General features: G+C 38.3%; 1 pseudogene; it reads right to left on the reverse strand.

Moving 5' to 3' along the window:
* Positions 1–214: 214 nt before the first annotated feature.
* Positions 215–23289, reverse strand: part of LOC149194740 (uncharacterized) — a 28478-nt pseudogene continuing 5403 nt past the window's right edge.

The raw sequence follows: 23289 nt of genomic DNA on the forward strand, positions 1-23289 counted from the left end.
AAAAGTGGTAGCAAAGATGTTTTCTTTTGTAAACTATTGATGCCTAACCGTCTCCCATTTGAATGGATAGGGTCTGAAATTCCTCAGCTTTCCAACTCAAAAATACAAAAATGCGAGAGGAACTTTCAGTCATCTGCTCACTCCTATTGGAAATGAAACCATCACCATCTATCACTCACATGATTTTTTACTTTTTTTCCTCAATGATCTAAGCCTATTCGGTTTCCATTCTTGGTACATAATATTTCTTTCTGGAATGGAAAAACAATATACCTACGAACCAAAATTGAATCCACACAATTAATGATTTAAAACCCAAGGTGGCCTTCAGGGTGTCCTTCACGCTGACTAGGCAAATTTTCAAATGCTTGGTCACTTGGGGGAATTCCCTTGAGGCCAGGGAACCAGGGTGGGGTGATTCAATTGAACGACCCTTTGTGGGTTCCCAATTTCTCGAAAGCACTCAGAAACTCTGCCACATCTTCCAGTCGTAGGCGTACCTCTCACAACGGAACCAACACCTTCTCTCGCTTCCAGCACTAACAGGTTCCCTGCAGGAATTTGCAAGTAACGGCTAGCATGTCCACTAGTGCCGATAATTCCATTACCAGTTCCACATTAATGATATCCAATGTGGTTTGATCTTTGGACCTCTCGTTCAATAATTCGCCAAGGGCACGAGATGTGCACATCCACTCGTCATTGTATCTAGCATAACACCTCACCCAAGATGACACATGCCATCTCAGTGTGGTCGACGCATCCTCGATGGCAGTGAGTTTGAGATAACTACAACCCCTGGTGAAGATGTCGATGCTGAGCTGGTCCAACTAACTACTTTTTCCCCAATCGAATGTCACAAATGAGGCAACAAAAATGAATAAAAAACGTATTTAAAAGGAAATAGTCAAGACACAGGGGAAGGATCTTGATAAGAATAGTACTTTAATTCTTTTGCAACCGTTGATAGCTCAAATGCTAAGAAGAACCGAGAATCGATTGGAAGGAAAAAGTCATCTTATAGAGTCAGAAAGTGACTTTTTTGTTTTACTGCCATAACCATGGTTGGCACTTACTGTTGCACTATACGCTGAGGGTATTAGAACTAGAAATAATGGTTCACGTGAATAGGAATAAAATTCACTGAGGACTTTATTAGTTGAGTAAGGTTCCACAAAGGTTTATACCTGGCATCATCTATCAGCCAGGGTTGCAAACATTTTGACACATTTTAAGATGACTCAAAGGTTTGAATAACATATCTCTATGAAAAAAATTAAAGTAACCTGCCACATCGAATTTTTCCACTTAGTAATAGACTTCCTTATTATTATCTTATCCACCCAAGTGGAGATAAGTGCAGTACTGATTCACTTGGGACAAATAGCATTGTAAAATCTTGTTATCTTTTAATTAGTTCTAATGAATCATTTTTAACACTAGTTTATTACTTTTCCATCTTTCATTGCAAATGACCCGGGAAGTCAGAAAGCCAGAAAATGCCTCAAAGGATCCAGAGAGCATGATTGAGAACATAAGCAGGCATAAGCAGAGTAGAGTAGGGAGTTTCGAGAGTCACTTGGAGGTCGAGTGAACTAGAAAGCTCAATTGACAGCAACAAAGCTGAAAAAGGTTGCTGGGAGGTCTAGCGAACCACTGATGCACGCAGAGGCCGAGAGAGAGCTCAGAGAAGCCAGAGCCAAGAGCAAAGAGCCAGAGCCATAGCCATGAGCCAGAGCCACGAGCCAGAGCTAAGAGCCAGAGCCAGAGCCAGAGCCAGAGCGCAGAGCCAGAAAGTCGAGAGCTTCAGAGCCAGCGATAAGATGGTGTCTAAACCCATTGTGTTCTATGTAAACCAATGGAGCTGATCGTGGAGCTTGTAAAAGAACTCTTACCATAATCCTAGAGAGTCTAGTTGACTTGACTAGAGCTCAAGGAGACATAGCCCAAGAGTTTTGGGTGAACCCCATATTAAACTTGTTGTCTTATGGGTGATGTTGATTTGTTGCATTGTTCCATTGTTATATGTTTTATATAAGTTTAAGCAAATCAATTTACAGCACATAGATAGTTTTAAAACAAACATAAGCATACACGTTATTGTCAAGCACATTATTAATTCCACATTGGTTAGTCATAGTTGTCTTGGGAATATATAAGCTCTGAAAGTGGGAGAGGTTCTTGTAAGATCACAAGAAGCCTTTAAAGACCCACTTTCAGATCACTTAACAATCTAAGTGAAAAAGTAGAAATGTTAAGAATTAAAAATGGGAAAAATGAAGTTGTTGATATTTGTGTCATCCATGCAGAATCATATGATGTTAAATATTTCCCCTCATTACCAAGGTTGAAGGAAGTTTACCAAGAGGACAATGGAACAAGTCAATTTCCAATTTAGCTATGTTATGTAGCTCTAAGATGACCATGGAAGCCTATTCAACCTAGTATGATGCAAGAATGTAATTCACAATTTCAATCTTATGCACATCCATCTCAAAGTAATTGGAACACACCCTTTCCTTGGAAACATTGGCCATCTAAACCCCAAAACCAATCTTGGCAACAAGGTTGGCAAGGAACTTATGGGAGCCATCAACAATATCCTCAATATTTTCCTCAATATCCTCCATACCCAACTCCATGACATCCCTACCATTCACCTCCACCAAAACCACAACCCCAACCACATCCATCTCAAATATCCACTCCCACTCAACTACCTATACCACAATTTCCAAACCCATGCAATGAAGTAGCCCAACCCACTTACAATGATGAGGTACAACACTTCCAAATATCTCCTTTCGATCTCAATGGTATTCATCTCAGCTTAGGAAGAATATTCAAAAAAAGAGACTCTCTTGATGTCATTGAAGGACAACATGCAGAAAAAGAAGATTCAAAAGAGAAGATCAAAGAATCATAGGTTGCACTTGATGAAGAGTAGACATCAGAAACAGAGATTGAGAAATCTCCCTCATGGTTACCATCAAATCCTCAAAGTATTCAAGAGAACAATCAACAAAAAGAGGAGGATTTGAAGGTCATGGTAGAAGAAGACATGAAGAATGACCGAAATAAGCAAGAAAACCAAGGACATCAATGTTATATTGAGGTTTGGTTCCAAAAAATCAATAAGATGGAGCATCACTCTCTTCTTCAACAATGCTTGATCATTTCAAAGTCAAATCATTTGGTCTCTGAAATCTAGGTACATGTCAAATCATATATTGCAAGCCTGCACATTAGTTTGTTTGTCATCTTGATGTGCACATGGCTCCATTGGAAGTATTCTTATACTTGAAAGTAATCTTGTTTTTCAAGTAGAGTAGGGTAGAAAAAATGTAAAAAATGAAAAACTAAGAGAAAAAGTAAAATCTCAGATGAAAACTCCTTTGAAGTGCTTGAGATTGCCTTATTGATTGAAAACCTCCATGAGGCAGTCAATGTATTGTGAAAAAGAGAAAAAAGAAAGAGAAAGAAAAGATCCTAGGTGAAAACCTAGGCACCTAGGCAGACCTACTAGTTGAAAACCTCATTGAGGCACCTAGGAAGACCTGCTAGTTGAAAACCTCATTAAGGCATCTAGTAGGCCTAGAAGAAAAAAAGAGAAAAAATAAAAAATATGTGCTCCATGTATCTCTCTGATGAATGTAGGTTCCCTCCAAGATCTGCAAGCAACAAAAACAAGTTGGGACCAACAAAAGAAAAAATAGGTCAAACCTAATCAAGAGAAGTCAAATTTTGACTTTCTCCTCCTTTGCTCAAATGTTCCAACATGACCAAGGCCATGCAAGTTCATCACCCTCATCTATTTCCACCATCCACTCATCATTTCCAAGCTTCTACCACTCATTTTCCTTGTCCTAAAAAACTACAGGAATGCTCTGTTTTACTACACGAAACATAAATACATAGAGCAGAAAATTATTGTTTCCGTATCTTGCAAACCATGCATCCATTTGCCAAGTTGTTTCAGGTGAAGATTCATATGGATGATGGTAACATGCTGAAGAAATTTCAGAAAATTCTAGTGCACAGTTTTCGAGAAATTAGCATCCACCACCTACAACCATTTTTCAATTTTCTCAATATCCGTACATCCATTTAAAAAGTTGTTTCTGTAATAGCCCAAAATAAACATGTAATTAATCAAATAATTGATATTCAACATGCAATTCGACTAATTAACTTCAAGTTCAAAACTATGATTAGAACACTTACCTGTGATTTCGGTTGAAGTCTGCTATCTACAACAAGGTTTTGGGGATGACTCTCCACCCAACCGTAGGCTCAATTGTGCAACGTCTTGCTACAACTGGCCGCCCCCAAGCCCTCAATCAACATACTACTGCCAGTGACTCCTAGGTCTTAGTATACCATTCTCCCAAGAGAATGAAACACAGAATCTCAGAAAGATGGAATGCAAGAATGCCTCTCATCTTCCTCACCATCTATTAAATAGAACAAAACATTGGAAGGGGAACCCCATGCACACACTCCATGTGTCTGCATGCAACTTTTTTTCTTGTTTTATTTCTTTACTTTTCTTTTGATTTTTAGCTTTCTTGTTTTATTTCCTTCTTTTTTTGATAGTTTTCTTGTTTTATTTTTATTTATTCTTATTTAGAGCTTTAATATGGTTATTACTATTTATTTCTTTTTATATAATATATATTATTTATTATTTAACATTTATGATTTATTATTTTTATTATTTATTATTAAGTGATTTATTTATTATTATTCATTATTTTTATTGTTAATTATTATTTTTGTATTATTTTTATTATTTATTATTATTTATTATTTATTATTTATTATTTTTATTATTTATTATTTATTATTAAGGGGAGGGATATTACAGTTTCATGGGGAGATGCATATGGAATATGGTAACATTCCCAAGAAATTTCAAAAAATTCCAATTCACGGTTTCCAAGAAATCGGCCTCCATCACCTTCAGACATTTTTATCTATTATCGAGATTCCTACATCCATTGACCAAGATGTTTTTATACGGAGGTGCACAATTATGATGGCAACATGTTCAGAAAATTTTAGGTCAATCCTTTCTACAATTTGGGAGATATGGACAAAACATGTCTGCTACAAGAGGTTGTCCTCAATTACTATAGGATCTCTACAAGAAGGCCGAGAAGAAGCTACAAGAGGCAATATGATGGAGAAATGGGTCAAAAGGTCACGTATTATTTAGGGAAGGTTCATGTAGGTCCCCCAATGCCACTTTCATCACTCATCCACTCCATCTAACCAAAATCCATCTTCAAATTCCACTCTGCGTTACATCAAAAGAAAAAAAACCTTTGGGTGGAAACCTCTTTTGAGGTGCCTAGGGGAGGCAACTAGGATGAAAACCTCATTTTCGGCAACCTCATTTTCTTTCAAAAAAAAAGAGAAAAGAGGACAAAAATAATGGCAGGAACCTCAAACCTGCCCACTCATAACAATTCTGGTTTTTTTAGGTTTGCAAGAAGATAATAAACACAGAGATCAGAGGACAGCAAGCCATACAAAGCCCCATGTTTTTCTTCATCCATAATAACCATGTTCCATCAGCCATACTCATCTCCAACAACAGAAAATTTCCAATTTCAAGTAAGTCTGTGCTTTCTACAGGATTTCTTGTACTCACTATAGGAGTTTCCTGTAGTACTACAGGAAGTCCTGAAAATTTATAGGAAAGATAGTCCGATGGAAAAATTATGATGGAGGCCTGTTTTGGGATAGAAAATAAGGACATTGACTTCACCACATCTTAGCCAACACCCATCATGACCATGCCACTCTAAAGCCACACGTTCAACTCATTCCAATACCTATTCACCCTCCAACAAAGAAAGGATAGAAAAATTCAAAAAAAAGGGCAGGTACAGGACTTCCTGTAGTAGTAGTATGGGGAACCCTGAACACCCTATTTTGATGTAATAGCAAGCTCCAAGCCTAACCCTCAACACCATGATTAAAATAGGATAAGCATAACTACAAACACAATGATACTCCTCCAGAGCTCAGCAATAACAGAGGAAGTCAACACCTACACATCAACAAGAAGACAACCCATCAGCAAAATAAGATCAACAAAAAAGAAAAAGGAAATCAAGAAGATGTACCTGAGTCATGAGCAGCACAAAAACCTCAACTCAGCAACAACATGCATGTCTCTCTAACAACCATTAGGTAGGTACAGGTATGAAATATTCTTGACCTCTTCTCTTAAGCATAATATAGCTAGAAAATTGTTGTCAACGCATGAGATATGAGGTTTTATAAGCTGAGGATGGATCAGCAGCCTCGGCCATCTTCAACTAGTTAATTTCAGCTCACTCCTTCACTCATGCAATGTCGAAAAGTCAAATTACGAAGAGTGATGATTTCAAGGAATGAGGACAATGATTAAAAGAATACATTTTTGCAAAGGCCAAGTAACCACAACACTCCAAGCCCTCCATCCACTTCATATTCACTATCTATCAATCATTCATCCATCCCATTTCATAATTTCAAGAACAAACCTTACACTCTATCTCACCCTGAAAATTTCTTGAAAAAATAAACAGAGCATCCTCTCCATTTTCACAAACCTACATCATTTCTCATCACACCCATACAGTTAGAAGACTTTGAAGGAAGAAGAAATGATTGCTACAGTAAGGCAAAATGTTGTTACAAGAAGGAATAAAGGAACAAATTGTGCTAAAAACCGTAAAAGGCAATGCCTAAAAGAGACCTAATAAAACCAGAAAACTCCAAGGCGATTAGGCAATCATCTAGGCTAGAAAAGAAAAGAAGAAGACAATCTAATGGTCTCAAGAAACAATGATTTTTCTTTGCACAAATATGTTTTTGGTCTTGTCCTTGCAGAACTTACAACCAATATTCTTAATGCACAAGAGAGAGGTCACCAGGGCCATGAATGAGGCACAATCAGGTCGCTAAGTTGCTCAGAGGATGAGTAACACTTTTAGCACGAGGGTATGATGGGCCTCTAAATTAAACATAAATTAAGGCCCATATGAATATCCTTCAGCACATTAAACCTCTTTTTTTGTATTAGATAATGTATTTTTAACTTTAGTATATTCATTGAGAAGTTTTATGAATAATTGCATATTTGTGCCTAATATTATTTATTTTGTGGAATATTATGAGAATATTAGGCATTATGAAGATTTAGAGGAGGAGATAATTTAGGGACTTACTCCCTACTATAGGAGGATCAATATTAAAAAATAATCAATAAAATATTATGGAATTATGGCATAGATTCTGGAACTCCGATAATTGAAAAAATCTAAGAATGTGTTCCCTTCCATTTAATGTAGATTCCTAGTATTGGGAACTAGATTCACTAATCAAGGGATTTTGGTGGGGAAAGTCTCCTCCTTTCATGGGGAACGATTCCTAATCAATTTGTATAAGTACCAAGTCGAATTTTCCTCTAGGGATAGATTTTTATTAGCCTTATTGTGGAGAGAACTCGTATTTTTGCAGCTCCACTATCATTTCTTGTAGGGATGTAATTGTATTGATGAAAATAATGAGGATTGGTGTCATGTTCAACTTCTAAATATTTTTCTCCTCCATAGGACTCTGAATTTCCTTAGGCTTGGCCATCCCAAGAGCCTCAAAGCCCTTTTGTATAATTTTTTTTATTATTTTCACTTCTTGTTTCTTTCTATTTCGTCATTTAGTATTAATGATTACATGTTGGAGGATTGGGCTAAATGGTTGATGTAAGTTATTTTGTAGGACCACAAGCATCATTTCATCATTTGAAAACATTTTAAAGGGCATAGTAATCATTGAGCTACTTGGATTAGTCTTATTATTCCCAAATCTAGATTTCTAGAACTCCTTTATAGCAAAGAATAGTAAATTTCTGCTATTTTTTAGAGCATGCTAACGAGATTCAATCAAGCTGATTCCACTTACATTAGTTCAAAAAAAAATTATACTTAATAGCAAAATTTACCCCATTTAATTTGCACTTGATTAGGTTAGGCATTTGATAGATTTACTAGCTCACTAGTTCTTGAATTTCTGGATTTTAGACTAGTAATTTTTTGTTTAATAAATATTTCCCATGTATAGATGAATTTTTAGATAGATGCAGAAAATAATGTGTGTTGTTGTAGGAGATTCTACATTGCAAGGATACCTCATCTCATTCTCCTCGTCCAAGCCTCATCCACCCATGTCGCCAAAATCCACTAAAATCTCAATCCGAATTCTTGTTTTATAAGCAAAAATGGTCATTTCCATTGAGAAAATCCACATATCTTGAAGCCCTTACTTGAGTTATGGGTAGTTTCCACCACCCCCATGCCTTATTCTTCAATTATCCAACTTTCCCAAGGTTCGTTCCATCGTCTATACAACTTCCTAAGCTTTCGGCATGTTCTTGTAATAAACCAAGGGATCCTTTAGGAGAACCAATACATCCTGTCGACATCCTATAGGAACACCTGTAGCAGCCTGTTTTGAGCCCGAATTGAGAAAAATCGTCATTGAAGCTGGGATTAGGTCTCTACTTGACCTCCATGCCATCACAACCATTGTACCCCTCTTCCTCCATACATGTCTCGCCCGCCAAAGAACAAGGAAAGGTTAGCATTTGCATTTATAAAGGAAAAAGATAAAAAAAAAAAAAAGGTTTTATATTTGCACTTGCACACAACAATGAGTACTCTCTAGACTAGATTTCATGCTTAGTTAGTTTAAATCATCACATGTGATAAATAGGGCTAAGTTAGGTTTATTTTACATTTATTTCGTGATCTTTATGCAATTAGAATATGTTTCTTCCCCTGTACTTTATTTCTTACAATAGGTTAAGGTTTCCATTTTGAGCATTTCATTTTCTGCAATTAGTTTAGGTTTTGATTTTAGTACATGCACTCCATTACATCATGACAACAAAGAAAGGACACATTGTATGCTACACATATAGTGCTGATACCTCTTAAGTTTGTACAAACCTCGGATTGATAATTAAAGTCGGTAGCCTTCGAAGTTGCAACATTCTTATTGCAATACCAAGCTTCATCACCAGTTGTGGTGGAGATTCTAAGGCAGTGTAACAAGAAGTTGTAAACTAGTTTGAGTGTACCAAGTGTTCCATGTAGTTAAATGATCAAGCCTTGGAAATTACGCAATCAATTAGAGGAAATATCCTAAAAAATATGGCCTAATTCTCTAGGATGTGCACAAGGAAATAGGGCCTCAAGTAGAGGAAGAAATTGAAATAGGCGCTCAAGCAGAGGCATAAATTGAAATAGGGGCTCAAGGAGTGGAAAGAATTAACTAATTCTAGGTCAGACCCTGCCATTGACTAGAGAGATAGGTTAATCACTTGCAGATTGTGCTCAATGTAGGAAATCAATTGTAATACATCTTTATTCATATAATTAATGCAAAGAAGTTGTAGGGTCTTTTCCTAGTTTGGTTCCCCTACAAAAAATATTGTTCATGTGTGTTATTTCTTATTGCATGTATGAGATTGTTTCTCTAAATTGTGAATTGAATTTTGTACACTAGTAGACTAGAATTGTGACTCTTGATTTAGATTAAAATTTCTTGAGTAGTTTTAATTATATCACCATATTTTCTACATGGTATCAAAGAAGGATTCACATTAGAAAAATAATTTTGAAGTTATTTCTCAGGAGGTTCGAACATGTAGCTTCAGTGTAGTAGGATTTTTTCAGGATCAAGAGAATAACCTTCAACGGGCTGAGATTAGGGTATGCCTTTGAAGGTAGCTTGAATTTCATTGCATCGAAGGATCAAATGGAGTTAGTGATTGATGACAATGTACTATTGGATTATCTTAAGACAAAAATTCCAAAACCAGGATTAGTTGATGCTCAAAACCTATCCCAATGGAACAAATATGCAGCCAAGGTGACGAGAATTATCTTGGAGCGAGTGTGATATCACATTGTCTCAAATCTCCATGGGAAAGAAACTCCTTTCACATTGTGGCAGGCACTGATAGAGTTATTCCAGAATTGAAGCGGCCATAGAAAAATGACCCTCAAAGACAAACTTCGAAATATTATGCAAAAGAATGATATTATTCCACAATATCTCAGAAAATTTAATCAAGTTTGTGATAAGCTTGGAGGTGTTCATGTGAATGTTGTAGAAGATGACCTAGTGAGCCTAGCTCTTTTATGCCTTCCCAAAAACTGTCATTGCTAGTAGCACTCGATGAATGGGAAGGAGAAATTATTGAATTGGGAACACTTGTGATCCAATTTGGTACATGAAGAAATCACGTAGAATACCAGAGATGGAACCTCATCCAAGGGAGAGGATGAAGAAAACATTCCATTGGTTGGAAAGGGAAAGAAGGGAAAAGGGAAAAAATCTCAAACCGAACAAGAATCTAGCCAAGGGGCAAGAAGAAAGACTTGTCCAAAATAAAACACTTCAATTTTCATGAATTCTGGCACTATGCTACAAAGTGTCCATATAAAAAGTCTAGCAAGAAGAACTTAGGAGGAGTAGTAGGTGAGTCATTGGCTTCATATTTTGCGCTAGACTTCACCCTTATCACATGCATGGCCAACTCTATGATGGGGAGTGTGTGGTACTTGGATTCTGGTGCCTTATTCCACATGATAGGAGGAGAAAGATATCCAGATGCATATTGAGATTGGGGATGACAAAAGTTACAGTGCTACCAGGATTGGGGTAGTTTAGAGGATGACTTGAAGCATTGTGGTAGCTACGAGAGCTATGCTACATGACCAAGTCCTACCACTGCATTTGTGGGTAGAGGCACGTAACACAAAAATATACTTGTAGAATTAGAGTCCTCCTTGGATTCTTGGTATGATTACACTGAAGGAGACATCCACTCAAGCAGAACCATCTAGAGAAGGGAGAAAAAGAACCAGGGAAGCTAATAGACCTATGCAATATGCAAGGGAGAAAGTGGGAGGTCCTTCAAATTTGCGCATGCAAAGGAGGTCACCTTAGAGGTACACTGGCTACATGGCTTTAATGATTGAGCTAGTAGAGACTGAGCCATCCTATTTTGAGGAAGCGGTTGAGAAACCAGTTTGGGTTGATGCGTTGGTGGAAGAATACAAATCCATCATTAAGAACAATGTTCAGGAAGTGGTCCCAAGACTAGCAGATAAATTTGTTGTGGGTTCAAGATGGATCTTGAATGTTAACCATGCACCAGACGAAAGCATAGAGAAGTATAAAACCAAATTTGTGGCCAAATGATTCTCTCAAGTTGAGGGAATTGACTATGAGGAAACATTTTCTCTTGTAGCTAGGAATTCATCCATTAGATCAATTCTTGCACTAGCTATGCAGAAGTAGTGGGAAATCCACCAAATGGATGTAAAAAGAACATTTTTCAATCGTTTTATTGAGGAGGACGTGTACATAAAGAAACCAAAATGTTTTGAGACATTTTATTGGGAGTCTCATGTGTGCAGACTCAAGCGAGGATTATAGGTCTCAAACAGGCCCCCCATGCTTGGTACACTAGGATTCACAATTATCTCGTTGCTTTGGGCTTTATCAAAAGTGAAGCATATGTAAACCTATATAATATTTTTCTAGAAATTAAATTGCTTGTCATTGTTTTATATGATGATGATTTAATATTAACAGGTTATGAGAAGTTGATCATCTCTTGCAAGGAGGATCTTGTAATGGAATTTGATATGAAAGACATGGGTCTCATGCACTAGTTCCTCGGGCTAGAAGTATGGAAAGTTGATGGGGAATTATTTGTGTATCAAGGCAAAAATTCTAATGAGATACTGGAGAGCTTCCACATGGAGAGTTGTAAGCCCATGGAGACACCTGTAGTGATCAATTGGAGGAAGGAGACTTCCACTTCATGTGAAGAGGTGGATGCTACCATTTACTAGTAGTTAGTGGGTTCACTAATGTATCTTGTTAACACACGACCAGATATGTGTTATGCAGTCAACCACCTGAGCCAAGATATGGTTAGATGAACCAAATTATATTGGAAGGAAACTAAGCATGTTTTACGGTACCTCAAAGGCACTACCCAATATGGATTATGGTACAGATAAACAAAGTGGTTGAAGTTGTTTGGCTTAATAGATGTAGATTGGGCAGAGAGACCATCTAGCCGAAAGAGTACATCAGGTGGAATTTGTAGTGTTGTGTCTGCATTGGTTTCCTAGTACAACAATGTTATAGACATTTTTGTGCCTTACAACATGAAGCATGAAATGTCCATATCTAAGGGATCCAAAGTCCCTAAACATGTTGTTCCTACGCCTAGAGGAACAAGGCCAGCAAACCACATCACTTAATAAAAGTTCTCCACCTGAAAACACTCAAAAACAAGGCAATTCTGGATCATGTCAACTGCTCCACTGAGCATCTGTGCTGAATGTCAACTGCTCCACTATCTACCTGCGTTGAATGTCAACTGCAAAGAAGGCTACCTGCGCTGGGCGAGTTTGGACATGTGGCACAGTCATTCCTCAAGGTGTCAATGCCCAGGAAGCTTCCAAAATGACACTTGGATCAGGGAATTCGACTGGTGATGAGTAAGAGGTTCCACATCTCCAAGTGGAAGCAAGAACCTCAAAGTGGACTTAAGAACTGAAGTGGGAGAGGACACTAGTCAGCTTCATGCCAGCCTCAAGCTGACTCATCCTTTCTCCAAAACTCCTATATATAGATCTCTCTCATGAGGTCTAGGGAGGCTGGAATCTTGTGAATGTAAAGAATTGCTGTTGGTTTGAGTTTAGAACTATTGGGTGATTTGCTTTGAAGGAGGTGAAGAGGAGATTTGTTTCTGCTGGGAAGGTGATGCTGGATTGGGCCTCTTATGGTTGTATCACTTACTGAACTTTACTTCTTCCATTAATAAAGCATTTGAGGTTCTTCTATATGCATGTGTCTCAATGGTGTATTGTTATACTTGTGTATTTGATTTATTCTAATCCTTGAATCAATTATGAATGTATGCTTCTTGTAGTTTCCCTCTCTTGCCATTTTGCAGGATCTTGGTGTAGCTGGGCCAGTGAAAGAGCAAGGAGCTGGGGGCAAGCAGCAAGGAGAGAAGATTGGATCAATCATTAGCGAAAGATATCGGTTAGTGGATCTCTTTCTCCCCTCTTTTACATCTCATAAAGAAGTAATCTCAAATAGCTTTGCTTTGATTGTTGCTAAGGAACTATCACCCTTAGAGTGGGATAGGGTCATTCCGTATTGGATACTTTTCCCAACAACAAATTGGCGACTCCGCTGGGGATCGTATCTTGTTGGTTGTTTGTGTTTTTGCTATTCATTTCCTAAACACAGGGAGTACCGAATCGAACTGCATTTGGATCTTTCAAACGCAAAGTAGAGGGCAGCTACTCTAGCTCAGTTTCTGGGCATGTTTATGATTTGAAGAGCCGATCCACAAGGACTCTGAATAGATCTTAGTGATAGCTTTTCATCCTCCTTTGAATCATCCTTTAGTGTGTACTTGATTGGTAGCTTTGATTTGGCCAAAAACTGTTGATTTTTGAGCAATCTGTGACCCAGAACCCAGAGAAACGAGAGTTTCTCTCTTCATTGCAGGCACAGTGAAGGCAGTCTGCATTTCATCGCAGGTCCCGAAGGGGCTACCTGCGCTGAATGTCAAACTGACAGTGTGCTACCTGCGTTGAACCAGTGTGGCCTTGTGCAACTGGGGTTCTCTTCTTTCTGTTGCCCTGTTTTCATCCCTGTTTTTGCAGCCTGTTATCAGTCAAAGTACCTATCTGAAACCACCTTTCTTTGCCACTATTCCACCTCGGTTGTATAAAGAAACTGTATTTGTTCTTTGTGTATTTCTTACATCATTTGCAGTTTCCCATAACGAAAGTGAACTAGTCTTGTTGTGGCCTCTTAGATCTAGACCTGTGATAAGTGTCGTTCTGATCTTAAGAGTTAGTTTGTTTTCTGTTCATAGCTGATTGAGCTTTTGCTTTCGTCATATGGTTTGAATTTATGTATTTCTAGTGTTGAAACAAGTAAATCTTAAGGTGTCTTTTGATTTTGGACAAAAGCTTGTTTGCTTTCACTTGAAATTGAATTCAAAGTTATACAACAACTTTCTTTTTGTAGTACATCAACATTAAGAAAGAGAAAAGAAATACCTGCATTGTGCATGTGCATTTTGACAGCTTGCATGTTGATTTAGGAAAAAGTGCATTAGTGTGTTCTCTATGATCTGTGTGAAAAGATGATGTCTTTCTTTTCCCTCAGTAGTTAAGATTTTCATAAGTTGAAAAGATTGAAAAAGCTTGCTTCTCATCTTTAGACTGCATTTAGGAGTTGTACCATACATCTCATGGTGATCCATAAAGGCAAACTGCTAAACAAGATCAACCTAAAATAAATTGAATTTACATAACAACGCTTTGAAACATAACGCAAACACATAGAGGTCTAAGCTAGAGACGTGTTCCGGCGTCGTTAAACGTGATATCTTAGCGTTGAGTGGTTGGGTGATTCCTCCACGGTGAAGCGATAAGTATCAATACGGACTTGTGCTCCCACGTACCGTCACGTATATATTGGGAGACCCCTATAGGAACAAAGCCTTTATCCATAGGAAGCCATGTTGGTCGCCCTACTGATCGCAATGCAGTGAACACAGCATTCACGAAGATCGACCGCCCGTACCGTAAAACGTATTCTGTGGTTTTGCGAAAAGTTTGGCACACCCTCTGCCTAGATCTCCAGAGCAGTTTCTTTTGGCCTTTTTCAGACTCTATAACAGAAAGTCCATCCGAGCATTTGTCACTTCGGGCTCGTTAAAACATCGAAGGAGACTAGAGTCATCTTTAGCTTTTTCTCGACTCTTAAAAAGTGAAAAAGCAAGTTGTGTCTAAAGCGTCGTTATAAAATTTATTTTAAAACGGAACATAATCACCTCCTATTCCTGCGTTGATCTGTAGGTTGAGAACATGGAACGCACCAACCAAGGAATTCCCCATGATGGAAATCCTAGTCCTTTCTCCTCTTGGGTAGAAGTTGGTGCGCCCCACATGGCCACATTGTCGCTTCCAGGACTGACAATTGTCCTGCCAATTTGGCTATTCTCAACCAATGTAGTTTAGAACACCATGGTTCCTGAACAGTCGAGTCAACAGTTAGATCAGTCTAGAACTGCCCACCAGCCTTCTACTTCCTATAACCCTTCCTCCGATCCTTCATCTTCGCAAGGTAGAGCCAGCAAAAGCCAAGCTCCCATGGAGAAGAAGGAGAAGAAGAAGAGAGAGAAGAAGAAGAAGGAGCCTAAGGCGACTGGGGGCAAGAAAAAGACATCTGACAAAAATCCACACACAGCACAGACCGGGCCTAAATCGCCATGTCTCATATGTAGAGGAGACCACTTCCATAGAGATTGTCCCTGTATTCCCCGGATACTAAGGGACTGGTCCCCTCGTTTGCACAGTTCGGGAGCATCAACCTCTGACAGCCATGTTGAATGCTTACCGTCAACCAGCGAAAGTGAAGGTTCAAGACAAAGAGGGGGAGCAAGATCCCCCTGCAGACTGTGTGAAGGCGATCACGCCATCCACCGTTGTCCCTTCTTAGACAAAGCGAAGAGAGTTTTGGAAGATCGTCCGGTTTTATCGTTGAGACTTCCTCCTGGATACAAAAAACTCGTGCCAAGTCCTTCGTTGGTTGAGAATACAGCTGGCCCGCTCAAGTGGTCAGCTGAAGCGTCAGTCATTGAAAATGAACCTACTGAATCCAGACCAGATGAAACTCCAAAGGTCGAAATGGCAGTTGACCCGGTTCTCCCTTCAGAAGTTTCATCTTCAAATGACACCGTCACTGAAGATTCATCTTCAAATGACACCCTCACGGAAGAGAATAAGGATGACACCATCCAGATTCTTTTCATCAACACAGACTCTGACGAGCGTCGGGGCAATTTGCCCATTCTTTTATCGTAGGAAGGAACATCGTCAGGGTCATATCCGGCCGTGTATTCGGTCCCACCACCAAGCAACCTGGTTGTGTCCTTTGATTGGAACCAACTAGGCAGACCCCGGTTTCCAGCCACTATACCATTCAGAATTATAGTCCAAATATACAGAATGGTAATGGCTGGCACTATCATTGATGAAGGGGCATCTGTGAGTATCCTTTCCTCTGTTGCTTGGAAAGCACTGGGTTCCCCGACGCTTTTGCCTGAGATAAGAAATCTCTCGGGTTTCGATAAAGGAACCAGTCGACCATTAGGGATCCTCCCCAATGTGCCTATTACATTGAAAGGGAAGGCCGTTCAAATGAACGTGATGGTCGTTCAAGGACCCTTGGATTATAACCTACTCCTTGGACGAGACTATATATATTGCATGGGAGCTGTAGTCTCCTCACTCTTTAGAGTAATGTGTTTTCCACACGAAGGAAGAATGGTCAAGCTCGTAGACCAACTTGCAAATAGTCACATACCAACCCTAAATGGTCTATTCAATCAAGAAATGTCTCCACCCCCAGTCCTTCTTCCCGATGAGTGCGAGTGATTCAGAAAGATGGGACTGGAACCCAGGGGGCATGCATCCTGGCCTGCTTCGGCAGGGGAACTTTGGGTGTAAGATAGAATTTCCGCGGGAGAATATGACTAGTCCGTACCCCGTCCGTGGGTGGAAGAGGGGTTGTTCTGGAATAAGATTCTCCTGTCAAAGTTATGAGAGGGCGGGGGGTCGTCACTCACCTTTGTCTATTTCGGTGGACACTGCCGAGGAAGTGTTTTGTTGAAAGAATAACAAGACAATCTTTGGGTAACCAAAAAGAGGTAAGCCTCCCTCAGTAACACAAATGTTTTGTCTTTGAGTAGTGTTCTTCTCTTGTCGCAAGTAGATGCTCTCTTGTCGCAAGTAGCTGATTCTCTTGCGATCTTACGAAAATATATTGAAAATTGGACTAGCAAGACGACAAGTAGCTGTGAACACCCAAAGAAAAGCAGAGGTGAGAAGGAGGAGGGGCAACCTTGAAATTGTATTTTATACCTGGGGGCATGCAACCCTTTTGGAGTGCAAGAAAAGAGCGGTTATTTATCTGTTTTTTGGATTAGCCGTTTCCGAACTTGCATAAAGAAAGGAGCGGAGCAAAGCTTAGTGAGATGAAGCTCCATAAAAAATAGAATCTTGAGGGGACATTTCTTATCTTATGACTAGTATATCGAGCAGTTTTAGAATAAAGTTCATGCTCATTAAAAAATAAACGCAAGATCCGAGCAGTTTTAACGCGGTCTTCATGCTCGTTAAAAAATAAATATAAGCAGTGAGCAATGTTCCCTCCAGAGTTTAAGCTCATTTTTAAATAAAAAATGAACCTATCCCGGTAAATAACCACTGTGATCGTAAATTTATCAGCCATAAAAAGCCTTGGTCGTGTTTGCACCTGCCACCTCCACTTTCATTTGGTCGATCGTTCACCTCCATATGATTGTTTACCCATTTTGAGGAACAACTGCGAAGAGTGATTTCACCTAGCCATCCTTGTGACACTGCCGTGATTGGAAAATTCCAACCTGTACCTAGAATCAGTTGCTATCCCTGTTTATCACTCGTTCCTCAAAAGATGAGTCTTCTTTAAGCTCTTTTCAACTGACTCGTAAAATATGAAAAGATTTCCGAGTTTTGGCCTTCCGGCTCGTTAAAGGACCGGAAGAGCTATCCCTCCTCTAGATTTTAATCTTTTTGGACCTGAGGGATTATTGCACAAAAAGATCAAGCGCTTGTTTTGTTCGGCTCGTTAAAGATATCGAAAACTCATCCCTTTTGTATTGTTTTATACTTTTTCGGACTTAAGGGATTAGATGACGAAAAAGGAATTTTGGAGTTGACTTTATGTACCTTTTCAGACTCTCTAAAAATGAAAAGGACCGAGTTTTCCTTGTCGTTAGACTCGTTAAAATGATTAAATAGCGACAAACTTGTCTTTAGACGAGAACGAGTTTCCCTATCGCTAGGCTCGTTAAAACATAGCGATGGGCTTGCCCGAAGGGCAGGTTATAGAACAAGCATATGTTATCCTCCTCAAGCTTGACAAAAATAAAGAGGTACTGGTCAGAAATGACTGGGGAAAAATTGGGAGAACCTCAAAGCTTTAATGGTAGCAAGTCGCTCTTGAACATGACACTTTTCCTCCGTACCACATCGGGTTGGGTTGTTTCATTCACCGGTCTCATCACCATGGTCTCGCCAAACCATCCACATTTGGGGTAATGCTACCGATCCATCGCATCAGTGTCGTTATATGTTCAAGAGATGTTGTTCAGAAAGAGTCAACCATGTCCCATCCACTACCATACATCATCTTTCATCCTTTCATGACCGCCACCCTGAATCATATTTCACATATCGTTTTCACCTTCATCACAATCATTAGCTCCGTTCTGTGTCACTGATGTGGGATTCATTAAGGCCCTCCTTTGACGGATCGCTTCTTGTCGACTTCAGCTCATTATCCAAGAAGTTGACCTAGGAACACCCCGCTCAGTACTTTGAAGCTTGCATGCCTCAATGGCAAGTTTCTCACTTCCGGCGACAGGTATACATCAATGGCCTTCGACCGAAAGATTCTGCATGGTGTTCGACGCCAAGTCCTTTATTCACACCACGTGGATTGTACTGCCATACCTTGAGGGTCATCATCATTATCGGTGATTCCTCTCACGCTTGTTAACAGTTTACATCATTGACTGGTAATCAAGCGATGTCTTTCCATGTTCGACTCCAAGAAATTCTCACATGGATCGGCTTGTACTTAGAGTGAAGATAGGACGAGTTTGAAGACCCCGGATCTAGTTTCATCCATCCGGGCTGCGATATATATTCAGGAAATAAAAACATTGACATGTGCAGCAGATGATCATCCTACTCAAAGGATGATAATTTCAGCAGAGAATTATCAGTCTACCATCAGACGATTGTCTGTTCTATGTACAGAAAAATGTATTTATAAAGCTGAGCATGGGAATGCCCGCCTCAGCTAGATCATGAAAGCAGTATGAAAAATAATGTATTGTATTGTATCTCATTACAGGTCACCTCTCAGCGATTGAATGAACTTCGGATCCTCCTGATAAAGCATTTCACCCGATAAACGGCCTCATACTTTAGGGGGCAACTGTTATAGACATTTTTGTGCCTTACAGCATGAAGCATGAAATGTCCATATCTAAGGGATCCAAAGTCCCTAAACATGTTGTTCCTACCCCTAGAGGAACAAGGCCAGCAAACCACAGCACTTAATAAAAGTTCTCCACCTGAAAACACTAAAAAACAAGGCAATTCTGGATCATGTCAACTTCTCCACTGAGCATCTGCGCTGAATGTCAACTGCTCCACTGTCTACCTGCATTGAATGTCAACTGCAAAGAAGGCTACCTGCACTGGGCGAGTTTGGACATGTGGCACAGTCATTCCTCAAGGTGTCAATGCCCAGGAAGCTTCCAAAATGACACTTGGATCAGGGAATTCGACTGGTGATGAGTAAGAGGTTCCACATCTCCAAGTGGAAGCAAGAACCTCCAACTGGACTTAAGAACTGAAGTGGGAGAGGACACTAGTCAGCTTCATGCCAGCCTCAAGCTGACTCATCCTTTCTCCAAAACTCCTATATATAGATCTCTCTCATGAGGTCTAGGGAGGCTGGAATCTTGTGAATGTAAAGAATTGCTGTTGGTTTGAGTTTAGAACTATTGGGTGATTTGCTTTGAAGGAGGTGAAGAGGAGATTTGTTTCTGCTGGGAAGGTGATGCTGGATTGGGCCTCTTATCGTTGTATCGCTTCCTGAACTTTACTTCTTCCATTAATAAAGCATTTGAGGTTCTTCTATATGCATGTGTCTCAATGGTGTATTGTTATACTTGTGTATTTGATTTATTCTAATATTTGAATCAATTATGAATGTATGCTTCTTGTAGTTTCCCTCTCTTGCCATTTTGCAGGATCTTGGTGTAGCTGGGCCAGTGAAAGAGCAAGGAGTTGGGGGCAAGCAGCAAGGAGAGAAGATTGGATCAATCATTAGCGAAAGACATCAGTTAGTGGATCTCTTTCTCCCCTCTTTTACATCTCATAAAGAAGTAATCTCAAATAGCTTTGCTTTGATTGTTGCTAAGGAACTATCACCCTTAGAGTGGGATAGGGTCATTCCGTATTGGATACTTTTCCCAACAACAAACAAGAAGAAAAAAGCTATGGTGCTCAACTCGGAAGAAGCAAAAGACATGGCTGAAAGTCAAGCAACATGTGAGGTTATCTAGATGAGAAAGATACTTGTGGAATTGTTTGGTCAAATGATGGATCTAATTGTGATCTATTGTGATAATTAAAGTTGTATTAAGCTCTCTAAGAATCTGATATTTCATGATTTATCCAAGCATAAAGAAATCTAATATTGGTATAATAATTTTGGTATAATACATTCTGATACAGGAACAAAATGTTGACATCTTGATAAAGGCTTTATCAAGAGGGAAGTTCGAGTTCAAAAGGTGAAAGATAGGGGTGTTTGAGGATCGCTTTCTTGTTGGGAGGGAGTGTTGAGAAGTGTAGCAAGAAAGTCTCAAATTGACTTTTCCTTGGTCAAATTGAGAAAATTCAAATTTCCACATCAACAGACAACTTGGTTGAAGTTAACATAACTGACATGGTTCTTAACACTCACTCAGCTCATTAAATTCAAGTTAGAGGACTTGGAGTTTAGTTAAGCATGTGTGATTTCTAAATTTTAGTAATCCAGTTCAGTGATATTCAGTTTTGTTCAATTAAACTAGTTCTAATAGTTGGAGGAACAAGTGGAAGGTTAGTTGTGTAGTGGGACAAGAGTCTAACTCGCTGATCATCAAGTTAACTGATCAATCAACCTAAAATAACTAGTGCATGCAGAGAATTCGAGTTCACAGCTGTGGTGGACATTCCAAGGCAGTGTAACAAGCAGTTGTAAGCTAATTTGAGTGTATAGGTGTTTCATGTAGTCAGATGATCAAGCCTTGCAAATTGTGCAATCAATTGGAGGAAATTACTAAAATCTAAGGGCTAATACTCTAGGAATTGTGCAAGGAATTGGGGCTCAAGAAAAAGAATAAATTGACTAACTCTGGGTTCAAGCTTCTCATTGAGCAGAGATATAGGTTATTCACTTGTGCGTTTTGCTTAGTGTAGGTAAGAAATTGTAATACATCTCTATTCATGCGATTAATGCAAAGAGGCTTGACGGGTTTTTCCCAGTTGGGTTCCCCTACAAAAAATACTATGCATGTGGGTTATTTCTTATTGCATGTCTATGATTGTTGTTCTAAATTGTGAATTGAATTCTGAAGATCAGTAGAGTAAAATTATGTCTCTTGATTTAGATTAAAATTTCTTGAGCAATTGCAATTCTATCACCATATTTTCTACACTTGGAGGGTGCAGGGTGCACTTCGGAACAACTCAGAATTCCTGATCAAGGCTTAAAAGTGTTTTTTTGTGCTCCTAGCCTTAATGGGTTAACTTGTGAAACTGAATTTGTCTAAGTATGGAAGATAGAAAAAGGGGCAAACACAATGAGTTTAGACATGAAATCAAGTGTGACACATACCAACTCATTAATAAAACTTAGATAGGCTTGAACAATGATAAATACACATCAAAAAGGTAGTTTACAAACACTCCGCAAAGTACAATGAACAAAGTGTGTGCGACTATGACCAAAAATTTCGTTTTACAAAAAACAAAGGTGTTATAACCATGAAGTGCACTAGAGATGTTATAAACAATGTGACGACACTTAGGAATGATCAAGAACAATTGAAACATGTAGAATGACTTGAAACGACACTTGACGATCAAAGCAACACTTGATGCGATAGTTTGGTAGGCTCCAAAATTTGAATGTAGTGAAATTTTAGAGGGTGTTGTAACAGCGAAAACACAAGGATTGAAAAAAATCATAAGATTTAACTAAATTATAACTTTATTTTAAATTATTATTATTAATTGTAAAAAGTAATATCCAAGTTATACACACACACACACACACACATATATAACAATATAAATTAAAAATGGCTAATCAATGCATGCTAAAATTGGATAACAAACATCAAAACATTTACTTCATGTGAAATTTCTAAAATTAAAAAAATCACAAGAATTACCTAAATTATAATTATAATTATTTTTATTAATAAAAAGAATTAACATATATATATATATAAAAAATTTTAACCATGGAAACTCACAACAATTCCCTTTTTTAATTTTTTCATTTTTGACATCATAACCTCAAACTAACCTAACAACTCTTCTCCTTGCATCTTTCACCTATTTATGTGACATTGCTGGATCATAATTCATATCTTTGTCCTAAGGATGAGCCACACTTGATGGCTCGAAACATTCTCATGACCATAAAAACTTCAGTGAGTAATCCATAAATGCTAGAACGAAATTACACTTCGCATAGAAGATTTATGAAATCTAGATTGTTAATCTCTAAATAAGCTTTGTTACAATATCATGGGACAATACCCTGGCTTATCGATACCACATGCCTCATTTTCATATGATACTTGTTTATAACTACTTTGAAAATAAGTTTCATCATTTAATTTGTGTATATTACTAAGAATATTTTATGGAGATTAAATATATATCATCTACCAAAAAATTCCTCAGAATGTGGTTCAACTAATAATTTTTGTGATTGAATCCAAAATTATATATATGTGATAACTACTCCAAGCACATTTCTTTAGTTGACAAAAAAAAATAACATCCAATAAATAATTATTAATAATTAAATTAAATTTCAAAAATTATTAATGATTAAATTAAAATTTTAAAAATTTTAATACACATATTTAAATAAAAACATATAACAAAATTTTTAATCTCAATTTTTTTCATAAATATATTATAATTCACCAATACCATCTTGTATCATAAATATATTATAATTCACCAATACCATCTTGTAGATTACATTAATTAAAAAAATAAAAATAAAAGGGCATTGTGGGCATGATAAATGCAAAACAGCAATAAAATATACATGGCCATTAGTCATTGCTTAAAAGTTGGATAGTTGGTGTTGTGTGATTGTCAACATCACATTTCTTCAAGTGACATCTCAGCAAATAAAGTAGCACTGGATGCATGCATTAATAAACTCGATGTTCATGGATGGTAGGTATGGTGAGTGTTATATTATCAAAGATTTCAGGATGGAGTTGCATAAATTTCACGCACCGCAGACAAATTATTTTAC

The sequence above is a fragment of the Pinus tabuliformis genome, chromosome 2_2 (assembly GCF_031772625.1).
Source record: "Pinus tabuliformis cultivar Carrire ecotype Pingquan chromosome 2_2, CPIR1, whole genome shotgun sequence".
Lineage (NCBI taxonomy): Eukaryota > Viridiplantae > Streptophyta > Pinopsida > Pinales > Pinaceae > Pinus > Pinus tabuliformis.